General features: G+C 35.4%; 1 pseudogene; it reads right to left on the reverse strand.

Moving 5' to 3' along the window:
- Window positions 1-16,450: 16,450 nt before the first annotated feature.
- LOC110588637 lies at window positions 16,451-17,029 on the reverse strand (annotated as a pseudogene).
- Window positions 17,030-18,136: the final 1,107 nt, after the last annotated feature.

The raw sequence follows: 18,136 nt of genomic DNA on the forward strand, positions 1-18,136 counted from the left end.
CTAATTACATAAATGTCTTTCTGGTATTAAGTGTGTTGCTGGAGTTTGGTGCCTTGAATCTACTAGCACTTGAATATCTAGGCACAGCCATTGATCGGATTTGGAGGAAATGAGTCATTGGTAGATAAAATGAGAGTGTGATTGGACGCCATAAGAGAAAGAATTGTATCCAAATATAATATCTCCAACCTAATTAATAATATGAAATTATTTCCCAATTTTACAAAAGTATTTAAAGTCTAACTGTGCAAGTCTAATGTGATCACTGGCATTTAAAGCCCTTGTAAAATCTTAGGATCCTAGGGGACTGTCTCTAACACCACCATAGCCACCACCCTCATCACCCCTGTTCCTAGAAGAGGATAAGAAAGAAATGTAAGATATGCGCCCCAGCCTGAAAGAAAACACAATCTAACTGGGAATACAGAACAATGTAAACAATGTAAAAATTATTCCTGCTATTCTCTCCACTGCACCAAAGACATCCTTCTGATAATCTTTACCTCTCTACACCCACTGTATTTATATCAAAAATTTTCAGACCTCCTCTGCATGTCTATACTTTGAAGTATAATGGTTCTCAATGTCAATGAATTTGGATTCTATTTCACTTACTAGAATCTATTTCCTTTATCCCACCTGCTCATTCCATTTTTTCATCCTGATCTCCAAATGCCCAAAACCATCCCTTTTTTCTCTGAATTCTGGTATCATAGCTAGGTCCATTACCTTCTGACATTCTGGATACCATGGTGAGCTGTTCAACACCGTTTTCATGAACATTCTAGCATTCTTTTTTTTTTCTTTTGATACTGCATATACTGATTTACTCCTGATTCCTAGAGTGTTCTGTTTTCCAAAGAAAATCTCAAATCTAGGATATCATGTTCTCTATAAATTCATGATTTTCCACCTTCAGTCTTGCATTGACAGCTGCCTAGTAACCTTTCATTCATGTTTTATGTATTTATTCTGGCATTATCCACAGTGGCTCTTACAAAACTTGTTCAGACTCCCTTGAACAATGTCTGTTAAGTTGCTTACTTTGAATTATATCTTTCTTTGTTATTTGCTAACAGAACCCCACTTTTATTCAGGAAGCAAAATGTTCAGTACTAGAGTAAAAATAATCATTGGTTGAAGCCAGTCATGCTAATTGCATTTCCTTTACCAGTTGCTGGTCTTCGGATAGCCCCCGACCAGTTTAGGCCAGTGATATTAAGGGGATTTTAGTTGGTGGCTTCCGGTGGTTTCTTTTCTACTTCCTTTGTCCCTTCTTTGGAAAAGTCATGTGAAATTGTGGTGCTTGGATCTACAGAAGCCATCCTACCACTTTCAGGAGAAGGTAGAGAAAGTTTTAAAGATGATGAACCCGTGGGGCACCTGGCTGGCTCAATCAGTAGAGCATGCAACTCTTGATCTCAGGGTTGTGATTTCAAGCCCCACATTTGAGGTAGAGATTACTTTAAAATAAAATCTTTTTTAAAAAAAGATGACAAACCTGTACCCTGATATTTGTTGAGCTCTTGAACTCATCTTGGAATTGCGTGCTTTCAGGTTTCTTATTATGTAAGATAATTAATTATCTTGAAATTACTAATTACTATTAGTTTTTAATTATGCACTTTGAGAGCTAAAATATCCTAATGGATCCACTTCTTAAACCCCAATCCTTATTACTGCTTTTTTATCTTAGCTGATGACATTGCTTCCTTCTTTATTAACAATACGCAAACTATCCTGCAAAGGTACAGCTGGGTCATCACTCATTCTATCCCCCCTTTCTTCTATATAATAGGGTGAAGTGCTCTTTCTTTTTTTTTTTTTATTATGTTCAGTTAGCCATTGTATAGTACCTCCTTAGTTTTTGATGTAGTGTTTAATGATTCATTAGTTGTGTATAACACCCAGTACTCATCACAACATGTGCCCTCCTTAATACCCATCACCTTGTTACCCCCTCTCCCTACTCCCCTCTGAAACCCTCAGTTTGTTTCCCAGGGTCCATGGTCTCTCATGGTGCGTCTCCCTTTCTGGTTTCTCCCCCCTTCAGATTGCTCTTCCTTCCCCTATGGTCCTCCGTGCTATTGCTTATGTTCCACATATGAGTGAAACCATATGATAATTGTCTTTCTCTGCTTGACTTCACTTAGCATAATCCCCTCCATTTCCATCCATGTCAATGCAAATGGTGGGTATTCATCCTTTCTGATGACTGAGTAATATTCCATTGTATATATGTACCACTTCTTCTTTATCCATTCATATGTTGAAGGGCATCTCAACTCCTTCCACAGTTTGGCTATTGTGGACATTGCTACTATGAACATTGGGGTGTATGTGCCCCTTCTTTTCACTACATCTGTATCTTTGGGGTAAATACCTAGAAGTGCAATTGCTGGGTTGTAGGGTAGCTCTATTTTTAGGAAGTGCTCTTTCTTAACAAAATTAACTCATTTACCTATCTGTTGGCAGCTTGCCCCTGCTCCAGGACATTGCTCCATCAATCTATTTCACCTATATTTTTGTTCTTTTTGTTTTATTTGCTTCCTCTTTACCCTATTGGTTAACCCCACCCTAGGGTTATGGGAATGGTCAAACACATGACATCTGATAGTGTACAGATGAGTTTGACAACGGTTTACTAGTCACATACACTCACAGCCCAGAGGAGAAGGACACCACTCTCAACACATGGTCATATAGGGGTTGCTGATGGAGCAGAGTGAACAACCAGGCTTTGTAGTATCAAGGGGATGGGGCAAACCTTGGTTCCCAAAGAAGTGTGTGATTGGTTTGTGTGAATAATACTTCTGTGGGCTGGCAGGGAACTGAAGCCTGTTACTTAGGGATAAAGAGGACTCTGCCTGTTCCCAATAACAAGGAAAGTTATTTAGCTAGTGGAGCTTATCCAAACAACAAATGTGAATATATTGGCTTTTTTATTCTAATTTTGTGAATATTTTTCTGTTCATTTAAGCATATACATCTGTAGGATATTATTCATGATTGTACAAAGGCCAAACTTTAGTTATTTTATTTGTTTCTGATGATATGCTTTTGTTACTTTTTGCTGAATATTCTTATAGTTTGCACAAATAATTGACTTTTTTTTATTTAGGTATATTCTAGGAAATAGAAATTTTGTCAAAAAATTTATAAAAAGTATTAACTACATGTTCTCAATTGTCATACAAAAAGTTTATTCTAATTTATACTCCCCAAATATTCTAGAGTGCACATTTCCAAGTACTTTTGATTACGCCAAGCATTATACTATTTTAATTCACTCCAATGTGATAAGAAATTGTCACTCTCATTTAAATCCTTGTTTCTCCATATGTTAATTGGCTATTTATATTTCTTCTTTTATAAACTATTAATATGAATTCCTGTTTTTCCTATGACAATATTTGTATCATTTTCTTACTTAATACCTATGGAATATTTTTTATTCTAGAAATAATTTTTAAAATTTCCCCTAAGATGCCTTGTGACAAAATATTGCTGGAGTGGGTATTTTTTTTTTTTAATTAAAATTACCTTGTTTTGGTTGGGAGCCCTCTGCAACTAAATATCAAAGTTTTTTTTTGTTTTTTTGGTTTTTTTTTGTCTAGGGCAGTTTTCTTCCCATCTCTGTATTATGTCTTGTCCTCAATTCATTCCTTCTGAAATTCCTATAATGACTACATTTGGCTTCCCTATTCTCTTATCTGTATTTCTGATCATTTCTCTTTTATGTTTTTATTGTTTTGCTCTAATTTTTCTAAGTAACTTATTAAAATGTCCTCTAGTTTTTAAATTTTAAGCAGTTCACTGCCTCCATTGTACATTTTTTTTTTTTTGTTTAGCAATCACATCTTTAACTTTTTCTCTGTTGTGAGTTTTTTCCTCTTTTCTTAATTTCACAAATGCAATATCCTCTCAGATTTCTTTGAAGGTTTAATTAGAGATGGTCTAAAGCTTTCTTCTGCTTCTTTCAGTGGCTGTGTCCCATAAGATATATTTACTTACTGATTTCTTATTTATAGTGATGTTTCTGTTTACTAATTTTATAGAAAGAGATCATATTTTTCTATTTTGGAGAGGTGAAATAGGTGCTTTTGGATATCATTTAGGCCCCTAGTTAAGTCACTGCTACCCTACAGGAGATGGAAAAATTTTTTATTTATTAGAGTTTAACTTTGCCAACTCATATATCTGACACCATTGGTGAAAATAGAAGGCTGTATCCCATGTAGGAAGGTTTGCTCCTGTTCTAAAAAATTTCTTTTATCAGGCTGTTATGGCAGCCTAAATATAACTTAGTCAGTGACACCTCTCTCTAACTAACCTCATCAGTGGCCAGTAGAATATTACCCCCATTTTATTTAGCTTGTTCTTTACTTAGCAACTCAAAGGTGTGACTTCAAAAGGAGGGTCTCTACATTCCCCCTAAAAGTCAGTAAGATAGAAATGAGGCTTTTGACAATTGTCCTCAGAGACTCCTTCACTTCTGGTGTCTTGTTTTCTATACCAGAAGATGTTATTATAGTTCTGCTAGGTGATGAGATCTGTGTTCTACAAACACAGACTTTTTCGACTATGTGGTAAACAGGTGACTCAGTGATTCCCTCAATCCCATCTTTCTTGAGGGTATATTTCAGATATTATTCTTTAATACTATTCAAAGTGTTGGCATGTTGCTGAATGATTCCCTTGGTTCTAGTGTCCATACACATTTTCTCTCATTATTATATTTCTTATGATATTTTTTAAAAATTTTGATAGGAATACATGAGAGATAATTCTATTCCTTTTACATTAAATATTTAAAATGGATAATTGGCACTTTTGTCCATAATTTCTAATCAATAACTCATTTTTAAAATTTTCTCAATCTACTTCCTGCCTAAAGATGTAAAACTGAAAATTCTGGCTATTTTAACCAACCTTATCTAATAATAAAGTTCTTACTTCTTACTCTCTGTGTCAGTCAGGATAGGTTGGATTATGCTGCAGTAACAAACAACCCCACAATCTATGTCTTTAAACAAGTAAGATGTATTTCTCAGTCACGCTGCATGGTCTTTGTGAATTGGCGGGGGACACTGATGCACATTATGTTCTCATGCTTCATCCTAAGTTTATGAAGCAGCTTTTGACTAAACATTTAGTCACCAAAAGGAAACAAAAGGAAGTGTGGGGAAGTTCTCATTATCTCTCAAACATTCAGTGGAAAATAACACACACACTTTCAACCATATTTCATTAGTCAAAACAAGTCAAGGAGACACAATCTTTAATGTATCACAAACAAAAGAGAGCTCCAATAGTTATGGAGAGTTCTAATAACTATCACATTTCCTATCATTTTTAACCTTTAACACTACTGCCAACCCAAACTTCTGATTGTTTATCATGTTTTTCTCCAACTTCTTTCCTTTTTGCAATGACCTCAGTGTAGTTGATCCTTAAACTTTGATCCTTGTTCATTTTCCTTTTTATCTACTCTCTCTGTCCTTGAGTGACCCTATAGTAACATTTAAACATCCATATATTGACCCAATCTTCCATCATTTGTTTACCAGGCATTTATTGTCAGTCTTATCTGTGCTATGAGACATTAAGATGATCAAGATAAAATCCCTACCTTCAGGAAGTCACAAATAATATATATGTGAATAATAATGATTAAAACTCTCAAATTTTGTAAAAGGCGAAAGATTTATGCGATCTGAAGAGAAACCAGAGTGTTAAAACTCTCAAATTTTGAATGAAATCTGGTACTTAATCACTTTCAGGTAAAATCTGTATTTTGAATGTTTACATGAAAGAACTGTGGAAAAAAAACTATCATGAAAAAGAAGTTTTAAGAGGATGCCATATTTTATTTAATATTGCATATGGATTTTTCCTAGTTGTGAAAACACTTCTAACTGGGAAATTTAAAACTGCAGATACCAGGGTTTATTTTCTCTAAATTGGTTAGAAAAATATAAGAAATAATTCTGAAATCTTGGAAGTCAAACCCTATCTCTTCATCTCTGTCAAGCAGAACACTACACAGAGTAGTGCCTCAAAAATACTTCCGGAATAAAATAAATTGATTAAACCTCTATCTTAAGAGAATTTGGTTTTTCCATCCTACTTATTACCTAGAAGTTAAAAAATCCATATGGAATATAAAGATTAATTAAAACAATACAATAAAGGCTACTATAGAAGATCTAGCTTTAAAGACTAAAATCTACCACTGTCTATGCATGAGCAGGTTACCTTACCTTGCTGTGGCTTGGCTTTCCAGCTTTAAAATTTGAGGAATCAATAACTTAAAATAAGAATTTGTTGGTGATAAGCACAAGTCTAAGGAAACACTACTTTATTTTTTGTACCTTTAGATTTATGAATTTTTGAGCTATTCATGTAGTCAAGCACCCTTAAGACCCCTGATCTCCAATGCCACATCCTGCACATTTATATTATGTTGAAATATAATGTATAATTGTTATAGGCAGTTTATAGAAGTCAATCTGCACTAGTCCTAGAAAAGAAGACATCTGAGGCAGGTATCCAAATAAATAAGGCACAAACAAATAGATTTACCATAAAACTCAATAAATAATCGGTATAATGTGGAGGAGGGAAAAAATAAGAGAGAGAAAGAAGCATGATTTGATTGCTTTTCATTTCAGGATATGCAGAGTCTCTGAGTTGGATATTTTCATAACATGAAAATCAGTTACTTGCAATTATTTTAGTCTCCCAACACCTTGGAGAAACCCTTTATATAAGAGACATCTGTTACAATCATTTGAACTATTAAGAAAGCCAAATTCAAGCATCATCTGAAATTTAAAGAAAAAATATGTATTTGGTAAAAACGTGACTGACCCTGGAGGGTGACTCTGTTGGGTTCAAACCTGTAAAGGGACAGTCAGCCTCAAACATACATGTGAGTAAATGCCCACATCCTAATCTGAGGTTAAAGGCACATGTTTAGTACTTGGAGAAGATGTGAGGCCTTTCATAAGCAGGTGAGACCCTAAATGACTCGGCAGGAAGAAAATGTCTTAATCATGTATTACACATCAGTCCTTGTAAAGGCTCTCAATGGAAACTTTCACTATAACCATCTTCTCAGTCAATGACTAAAGCAGATCTAATTGTCTGATAATTAAATGGTCTTTTATCTAGATGTTTCTCTATTAAATCATATTGGAGCATTTCACTAACACATTAAACTCTGGGATAGTATTTTCTTACGTGAAACAAGAGATTAGTTTTTTAAATACAAGTTCAACTTTTTTCTTATAATTTTTTGGTCATTTTTTAGCAGAGAATGAATAGAAAATGAATGATTTAGAATACAAATTTGAGTAGATTTGCTTGAGGAATAAAAGTAAAATGTAACTGAGGATTATTTAAGCTGTTATTTTCACGACTTGCTTTGGATTAGTATATTCAACTTGTCTCTTTATAACTACACTTACATAGTTGAAAAGAATTCTATTATAGTTCCCTTCTTGGCTGTGAGGAGTATTTCTTTTCCTAGTAGAACTCATGAGGCTTTCCATTAAATGTGTTTGAGTTGGGACTCTTGACTTCTCAGTTTATTGTTTCTAAGGAAATGGCCAGGAAAGGTCACACATCAGCTTTTTAGTGTAAAAATAATGAATGAGCATTTAAAATGAATAAGAATTAGTCTCACCCTCTGTCCCACCTAGGCCACGTGTTTGCCTTGTGCCTCATTTCCCACAACTGGAAGCTCCCAGCTGAATAATCATATCCAAACATGCTGAGCTAATTGAAGAAAGGTGCTATATAAACACAAGGTACTATTATTATGGTCATTTTCCCAGACCTTGGGCTTCCCCACCCACTTCCTCTAAATTTACAATGAGGTGGAAAGCAGCCTCCTCTAAGCGGATGCAGACTTTGAGGGAAATGCCTTTGGTGCCCTCAAGTGGTTTCTTTAGGTAGAAATCACTTCGCCATGAAGCTTAAACCCATGACAAAAAAATTATTCCCTTTAACATGTCAGTTTAAAGGGAGAAAGATATACAACTCAAGGGCATGTGGCTTCTTAGATTAATATTTTTTAAACAAAATTATATGTATAAAATGCTAACTAGTCTTTATTGTTTTTTTAATATTTTTAAATAACATTTTAAGAATTAACATTTTAAAATTTTTAAAAATAACATCAGCATATTTCTGAGTGAGAAAGGATAGGTACAATAAATATTTTTCTTGATAATCTAATCCCTCAACCACTTGTTAGGGCAAATCTTTCTACCCCTAAAGTGGAGGCTGCATGATGGATGCATGACGATATATAGAGGTACTGAACAAACAGCCAGTACTTTATAAATGTTTCCTAAATCTGTCTCTTGTTTCAAGTCTGACATTATCAAGCTGCGTAAGATCAGATCGTTACTTGTTCTAGCTGATCTGTTTTCTTTATACCTAAAGAAAAACATTACCTAGAAATGCTTACCTAAAAGAAAGGCATTTAACCCTAAAAAAAAGCATTACCTAGAAATGTTTACCTAAAAGAAAAGCATTTAACCCAATGAGTGGTTTTTAAAGTTATCAATTGGTTTGATCAGCTGAGACTCTTTTTTTTTAAAGATTTTTATTTATTTATTGAGAGAGAGAGAGAATGATAGAGAGAGAGCATTAGAGGGAGGAGGGTTAGAGGGAGAAGCAGACTCCCTGCTGAGCAGAGAGCCTGATGAGGGACTCGATCCTGGGACTCCAGGATCATGACCTGAGCTGAAGGCAGTCGCTTAACCAACTGGGCCACCCAGGCGCCCCAGCTGAGACTCTTTTTATGGAAGAAATATTCCATACAACCCAAAACATAAAATAAATAATAGTGGAACTCTTCTGGCTTAGGCTGTGTTGAGGAGGATGAGTTTTACCTACTTAGTCTTCTTTCCTTTTCATCCCCCACAAAGTCCCTGATACACCTTAGAGAATCCCAGAACTCCAAGGAACACAGTATTAAAATCACTGTACAAGTTATCACTGTGGTTTATTTAAGCTTCAATTTAAAAATATCATTTAGTTAATTTCTTTATAGGTCCTTACAATTTAATTTTTTTATACTCTGTATTAAAACTTTTTTTCACTTCAATCATCAACGTGGGCACAGAGGCAGTGAAGTAGGAAAAGATGAATTTCCAAGGTTTCTCTCTGTCCTCATGCTTTTGGGACTTTATGAATTCACAAAGAATTCCATTTAATCATATATACTCTTGGGTATCAGATACTCAACTTGATGTTGGATTTTGTCAGAGTAAAGAAGTTGATGGAGGCAAAATTTAATTGACAAAACTTTGAAAGCAATGAAGTACTGTATCATAATATAATTGCATAATATTAAAAACATATGAGTGCCAAAATTTATATGATAGTCTGAATTTTATTGTTGTTCAGAGGAAAGGGAGAACAGTACATTTTGCAGCAATCAGAAAAAAGGACAGTGAGATGAGTTGAGCCTAAAAGAACAGGTGACATTGAATAGACAGAAAGGATCAGATGTTGATGAGGTCTTTATAAAAGTCCAGGGGCTGAATTGAATCTGCTGAGCTTAGCTCTGTGAGGCTGTGTAGTATGCAGGAGGACGAACAGGTGGAATCAGTAGCTCTGTGGCTTGACCCTGGCTTTCCCCTTAGTCAGTGAAAGAATGTTAGTAAAGACACAAACAATATCTAGCCTTAAAAAACATTAATTTCTTCTCCTCTCTTAAAGGGTGATATGAAAAAAAAATCCACTCTGTTCCCCTACATACATTATTTTTGCTATGGAAAATATTGGAAGATTACAACATATTTATGATATGAGAGCACAATTTGTAATTTGAAATGTATTCAAGTTTTAACCTTTACTCTAAGTAGATCATTCATTTTTAATACATAGACTGGTGATTTTAAGAATCACTATAATTTTCAAACATGAGTGCACATAGTTATCTGAAAAATTTCCCACCGTCAAGTAGGCATGGTTAGGGAACTCTGCCTGCTAGGTCAGTGCTGCTCTACACAGATAGCGCAAGCCATCAGGTATTAGCTGTTCCAAGAAGTGGAATATGTCATATTGGAAATCTAATATAAGAGTTGGAACAAAAGAAAAAAAAGAGTTGGAACATGACTAACATAAAAGGTCAAGTACTATCTTCAAGGAACGAAGCTCAGATAAGGTAAAAGGTAACATGGAAGTTAGTTGATCCTTATAAAATCACCATAGATCCTACTTGGTGAAGGAACAATAAAAAAAATCAACCCCAAAGTTGGTGGTTTTTCTTCTCTTAAATTGCTATTATTTTTCTTTTTCATCTCACACCCTGGCTTGTGCATTTTCTGGCCCTGAGGCAGGTTGAAGTGAAAACAGGAAAATATCATTTCTCCTACTCTGTTTCTTGCCAGGTTAGCTCTAGGAAGTGTTAAGGACCCGGAGGTGTGGACTCAAGTCAGTTCCTGAAATCTTCCTAAATCACTTAGATTTGTCCCCTGAGAATAATAAAATGTTGTGGCCCAGACTAAGACAGAACATTGATAGAAAATCAGTTGACATATTTCACCATATTAATAGGCCAAATGAAAGAAAAATAGGGTAAACTCAAAAGATGCTGGAAAGGTATTTGAAAATAAAAACTCAATATTAATTCAAAAATGGAAGATATTTTAGTATACTTGGGATTAAACAATGTATACAAGTAAATAAGGCAATATGTTTTCTAGGGAGAAAGAATATATAAATATTGCAAAGAAAGACTGAGAATTATTATTACATATAGATGATGCACCTACCAGGAAAATGAATAAATTATGATTATTTTTTTAAAGAGTTTATTTATTTATTTGACAGAGAGAGACTGCAAGAGAGAGAACACAAGCAGGGGGACTGGGAGAGGGAAAAGCAGGCTTCCCATGGAGCAGGGAGGCTGATGCGGGGCTCTATCCCAGGACCCTGGGATCATGACCTGAGCTGAAGGCAGACGCTTAACGACTGAGCCACCCAGGTGCTCCAGGAAAATGAATAAATTATTTGACAACTGTTTAGAACCAAGAGATTTAAGTGAATGATTATAATACCTATATAGGAAAGTTATTAGATATTCCTTGTAATAACAAGTTACAATGTGAATGTGAAATAATCCATTTATAAGGTCAAGAAAAATGAAACCATCATGAATAAAACATAACAACAAATATTTTAGAAAAAAATTTGGAAGATATAATAATAGAAAACAATTTAATGGGCATATGATCTATTGTCTTACTGAAATTTGCAAGGTTTTTTATTTTTTAAAATTTTATTTATTTGAGAGAGAGAGAGAGAGAGAAAGAGCAAGAGAGAACATGAGCGGTGGTGGAGGAGGAGTAAAGGGGGAGGGAGAAGCAGGCCCCCACTGAGCAGAGAGCCCAACATGGGGCTGGATCCCAGGATTCTGGGATCATGACTTGAGCTGAAGGCAGACCCTTAACCCACTGAGCCACCCAGGCACCCCACAAGGTTTATTTCTTTGACTATCCCAGCATTGGGGTGCAAGGGATGAGAGACTGTAATTATGTTAGAGTTATTAAAAGTCTCTGCTTTTAAGTCTATGCCTTGAGCTAAAGATCTTAGACTTTAAAGTTGTTACTCTGTGTTTAGGTTGTCCACCATTATTAGAGGTAACCGGTTCACCACCAATCCCTTGAAATTCTCATACCCTATATATTCTTTGTTGTAGAGACCACACAGACTCCCAGTCTTTGCCTTCCATAGACCTTTTATTACACAGGACCACAGACAGCCAATGCATATCCCTAGCTGCTAGAGTTCCAGCCCTTAACTATACCAGAAATTTTCACTGCTGTCAGCATGAACAAAGCCAGATAAATCCTACATTTCACCAACTTGCCTAGTTGAATGGTTGTTGACTGCAATCATTCCCAGTGTAACCTTTGTGTTAGTTTAGTTACAAACATGAGAGTCTAGTTTATAATGTTAAGAGTCCAACAAAACATTATTATAAGCAAAAAGAATGACGGGTTTATATAGGCAAGAAAGGACTATTAAGATAGTGGTAGCTGGCAGAATCTCTTGAGGTGCTGGAGAAATAGGCATAGAGTTACCCAGACAGGAAGAATGCTTCCACTCATTCCCCCAGCCTCTTCTGCTACTGCGGGGACCCACGTAGGACATTGTCCTGATGCTGGACACTCCCACTGGAATCGCAGCCCCTGTCCCTGTCGGAAACCAGAAGTAGCGGCTGCCTCTACTACTACCTGTCAACACAATATTAATTTCCGATTACAACCTGAGGAGGACCATGTCTGATCAGCATGGTGTAAACCATTTGACCCAAACTGGAGCTATGGAGGTTGGGAATGCAAAGATTTTGCATTTATAAGTCTTTTAGGGAGGCAGCCTTGGCTTCTTCAGAAGAGGGAGTTCCTAAGTATAGGAAGGGGTTCTTTTGCTGCAAAAACAATGACAAGTATCATTGAGTAGGGCAAGTTCTCTCTCCTCTATTTTCTCTCTGAAAAACATTTTTCTCAACATTTCTATCTCATGGTTTTTGTTTCCAAAGGAATCTTAGGATGACCTAATACATTTTGAAAGTATTAAGTAGAGTTCAATTGATTCACATATTCAATTATATTTTATAACAAAGTTTGCATATATCTTCACATGAGGATAAATTTACTAAATTTTTTCCAAGGATAACTTTTTTCCTATTTCAGATGAGGTCTTTATATTATTTTTAAACTATCTATTGCCAAAACTGTAAAAGTCATTGATTTATAAATTTGTCTTATTAAATATAATATACATTTAGAAAAGTATACATATCATATGAATTTTCATCAATCAAATATACCCTTATAATCAGCAACCAAATCAAGAAAAAAAATATTACCAAAACCTAACACCAAAGACACAATCTTAAGCGTAATTATCTTGAGATCTATCCATGTTGTTTGTATGTACCAATAATTAATTTCTTTTAAAGTTGAGTAGTATTTCATTATATGTAAATATCACAATATATTTGTTCATTCACCTGTTGATGGACATTTGAGTTGTTTCCAGTTTTTGACTATTACAAATTAGGCTGCTATGAGCATTATGTATAAGTCTTTGTATGGACATATGCTTTAGGATAGATACCCTGCCTCAAGAACTCTGGCTGTTTTGGTCTCCTCAAATTCCCACCATCATTATGACTCAGGGAAACTACTGGACAATGACTGAGACTTCCCTCTTATGCTGTGTCATAGAAAATCTCTCTAGGTTGGAAAAATGTAGGGCTCACCCTCATGTTTCTTATCCTGAAATCACTGTCTTCAATTGCCAAGTATCTAAATTCTTGAAGACTGTTTGTTTAATGAATTTTTTCCAGTTGTTAGTGTCTGCTATGAGGGTAAATTCAGTCCCCGTCACTCCATCTTGGCCTGTTTTTTGTTTTGTTTTGTTTTTTAAGATTTATTTATTTATTCCAGAGAGAGAGAATGAGAGAGAGAGAGAAAGTGTGCAAGTTGGGGGAGGGGCAGAGGGAGCGGGAGAGAATCCTCAAGCAGACTCCCCACAGAACATAGAGCCCAATGCAGGCTTGATCTCAGGACCCTGAGATCATGACTTAAGCCAAAATCAAGAGGCAGATGCTCAACTGACAGAGCTGCCCAGGCACTGCAGTCCTGGTTGTTTTTTAATGATAGCTTTATTGAGAGATAATTCACATACTGAAAAATTCAGTTTTAAAGAGTGTAAATCAATGGGCTTTAAGATATTCACAAAGTTATATATTCAGTATCACTAATTCCAGAATATTTTCATCACCCCCAAAGGACACCATGATAAATCACTCACTGTTCCTGACCCTCACCCCATCCCTTGGCACCCTTGAATCTGTATTCTGTCTCCGTACATTTGTCCATTCTAGATATTTTATATGAGTGAAATCATACAATGTGAACTTTTGTTTTCAATTTCTTTCATTTAGAATGGTTTTCAAGGATCATGCATGTAGAAGTATGTATCAGAGCTTCATTCCACTTTAGGGCTAGATATACAGATATACATTCAGTATTTCAATATATAAGATATACCATATTTCAATATACAGATATACCATATTTATTTATCCATTCATCAGTTGATAGACATTGGGTTGTTTCCACTTTCTAGCTATTATGATAGTGCTGTTGTGCACCTTTCTATACTAGGTTTTGTGTGGACATATATTTTCATTTCACTCAGGTATATACAAACCTGGGAGTGGAATTCCTGGATTACATGATAATTCTATGCTTAACTTTTTAGATCTTCTAAATGTCTGTAAATCTTATGTTCCCATCAGAAGTGTATGAGGCTTTCAGGTTTTTTTTTCTTTAGAGAGGGAGGGGGGGAGGGGCAGAAGCAGAGGAAGAGGAAGAGACAGAATCTCAAGCAGGCTCCATGCCCAGCACAAAGCCTGACGCAGGGCTCCATCCCAGGACCCTGAGATCATGACCTGAGCAGAAATCAAGAGTCAGACGTTTAACCAACTGAGCGACCCAGGGGCCCCGAGTCTTCCAATTTATCCACATCCTTGCTAACATTTGTGATTATCTGTCTTCTTGATGACAGACCTCCTAGTGGATGCCCAGTGATATTTTACTATGGTTTGATTCGCATTTCTTCTTGCATCAGTTTCAGTGGTTTCTTTCCAGTATTTCTATCATGTTTCTTTTTACTTGTTTTCTTGAATTACTAGGGATTCTAGAAAATGTGAATATTACAGGTGAAATATAATAATAATTAGAAAATGTGTAATAGTTCTATTTTATTACTGAATTCCATGTCTTTACCTTAAGTGTTATTTCCTTCCATCAAAAAATTTCTGCTTAGAAAATATTCTCCTAGACCTAGTTTCCTGATTTTTAAAACAGAAATGTGAATGTGAGACTTTAATATGACTATGGCCAGTTTTATGGTAAAATAATTTTCTCTTTGGACCTGATACTTTAATAAATTTATACTGTCAATACAAATTGAACCATACTTTTATTCCTGAGATGGGTGATATCCTATTTGATTATAGTATATATTCTTTTAGCATTGCACCGAAGTTTCATACTAACATTATTGATATTTTAAAATCTTTTTTTTTTCATTTGTGAATTTGGCTAACAGCTTACTGTTATCCATATCATTTGTGCTTTTTTTTCAGTGTTTAAGTTTAGATTTTATAAAGAATATTAAATTTCAAATTCACTTTCTTAATTTTTTTCCTTTATGTTATTAGAGAATTTTACTTAGTTATCTTTACTTTTATAACAGACACGTTTTATTTGAATTTTTCTTTTTCTTTTTTCTTTTCTTCTCTTTCTTTTATTCTTTCTTTCTTTCTCTCTTTCTTCCTTTCTTTTTTTCTTCCTTTCTTTTTTTTCTAGAGAGAGGGAGGGAGGGGGGAGGGACAGAAAGAGAGAGAAAATCTTAAGCAGGCTCCATGCTCAGGAGGGAGACTGACACAGCACTTGATCTCATGACCCTGAGATCAGGACCTGAGCTGAAATCAAGAATCAGAAGCTAAACAGACTGAGCCACCGAGGCGCCCCAAGGTATATCTTTTTATATTTTATATTTACATAGAAAAACATAATGATCATAACCATGTTGTTATATTATTTGCCTCTTGTGGCTTAAAGCCTAAAAGTAAGGCCCAATATTATATGTGCCCTGATATTTGGAGACAAGAGGGAGGAACTTGAATGGCTCAACTGCAAGCTTCCCTTCTTCACTCTGCTCCTGTACAAATGGACCCCTAGTCAAGCAGCCTTCCTATTACAGAGACCAGGCACAGTTCCTTTTTGTCCTTGAGTTCCTTGCCAGCCCATGGAGTTATTCAAACAAGCCAATCACATCTTCCCACAGGAGTCAGGGAGCATCCTATTTTCTTGATACTAAAGTCTAGTTCCCTTAGTCCCTGGTTGTTCACTTTGTTCCTAAATGCAACCTGTACATGGCTTTGCATGGCACAGTGTCCTCCTCCCCCAAGCTATGAGTATGTATGACTAATACACTGATGTTGACCTCATCTTAGTTCAGTGTTGTGTGTCATGTGTTTGGTCATCCCCCTAGCCCTATGGTAGAAATCCTTCCCACATGAATTGGGTGAAGAGGAGGTCAATAAAATACTTATGTACAGTAAGATTTTGTTTTCAAATGACAGATTAGTATGTAGTTTTTGAAGATTTTTTTATGTGAACAATCAATTGATTTATAAAAAGATTCAACTACATTTAAAATGATACAAAATATCAATTTCAAAACAACATCAACAAGTCACTGTATTTAACCATACTCGAGTACACTCATAACAGAGCAAATGGGTGAGTGAAATAATTCATGCTATAGAATATTGCTATATGAACTGGCAACAGAAAAAGTTGGTAAAGGAACATAGAGGATAATCAACTCTAACTTTTAAGAATTAGAACCAAGGGGCTCCATAATCATCTGACATCCGCTCAGTGTTGTACCTGTGGTTAGAAATTTACATGATAGGAACTCCAGGGATCTTTCCCATCTTCTTTTAAGGTCCAGGTCAACTGTGGCCAAATATAACACTTGTGCTGAGTTACTTTCTGTACTAAGAAGTTATCTGCATAGGTTCCCTTATGTGTACATGGTAATCGTTCAAATCTTGGGTCTTTGGCAATCCTTAGAGCCGCTGGATACTTTTGCCCCAATTTCTCAATTTCAACCCTTACAAAGTCAGTTATATAAGGGATATACTTAGCATATGGACAGTCCATCATTGACTGTACTAAGTCAAGTTTGGCCTTAATAGAAAATGTGATAAAGTTGGTATCAGCCAGGATGTGGTAAGGTGGGTCCAGCTGTGTCTTATCTTGGAAGAATCAACAGAAAGGATGTTGAGGGTCTTCTCTTTCCTTGAGTGCACTGGGATCTTTTCTTTCTTTTTAGATTTTAATCTATCCTTCTCTTTAAGCCTCTGATCTTGGAGACTAAGCATTCGCTTCATAGTCATATACTTTCTTGCTTTCTTTTTTCCCCATGTTCACACCGCACTCTTGTTTCTTTTTTGAAGATGTTTTAAAGAGTAATTAAACTTAGCATGTGCAGAGCAAGCAATAGAACACAAATGAGGTGGAAATAACACAGACATCTCTGATCAAGTTTATGCTGTCACAGGCAATGGTAGATTCCCCCTGACCCCCACCTAGGCAGAAGCAATTGGGAGAAGAACAATAACCAATATCTGAGATGTTAAAATGTAAAAAAATAGTATCTTGGAATTTGGTAATACCAAAAGTGCTTTGCAACTTTTGATAAACATCATCAGTGTTTTTATTATGTTGGATCAGTAAATCTGTACCAAACTATAGCCATAAAATTAGCTGTGTTTCTCAAAGTTCCAAAACAGGGACTGGCTAACTGTAACCTGTGGTCCATAACTGGCCCGTAGCCTGTTTTTTGAATGACCTGTGAGGTAAGAGTTATTTTTACTTTTTAAAGGTTTGTAAAAGCAAACAAGCAAGCAAATAAAGAACACCATGTGACAGAGACGAAATACAGACTGCAAAGCCTAAATATTTAATGTGATCCTTCATAGATAAATGTGCAGACTTCTAAAGTAGTACAGACTGGATTGTACTGATGGCTAATAGGTATATTTTTAAATGATTAATTCCAAAGTTCTCAGATATTCTTGATTCACTGCATCTTTTATAATCTGATAACTTTCATGGTGTCCCTATGACTAAAGAAATAACTGAAAGTTCTGCTTATTGAGTACTTAGGTACAAACAACACAGTACATATTATGTGTTAACAATTTATAGCAATTTGAAAAGCATGATACATGTAAATTAAAAGAAAAAGATGGTGTTTTCATTTCACTTTAAATAACCACGATTACTTATTAATGTGCGTGTGACTGTTAGGCCTGGATAAATTTAAAGCCTGAAATGAGATTATCATTCTCGTTTCCTGCTCTACAGTGATTTTCACACCCTTTTTAAAACAGCACCCACTGAAAAAACATCTTCACAGAGATATGTCATCAAAGGAACATAGCATAATCCATTATTGAAATTGTAAACTACCTCTAACTAGTATATTTCATGTCAGAAGATATAGAGTATCACTGCCC

The sequence above is a fragment of the Neomonachus schauinslandi genome, chromosome 2, assembly GCF_002201575.2.
Source record: "Neomonachus schauinslandi chromosome 2, ASM220157v2, whole genome shotgun sequence".
NCBI lineage: Eukaryota > Metazoa > Chordata > Mammalia > Carnivora > Phocidae > Neomonachus > Neomonachus schauinslandi.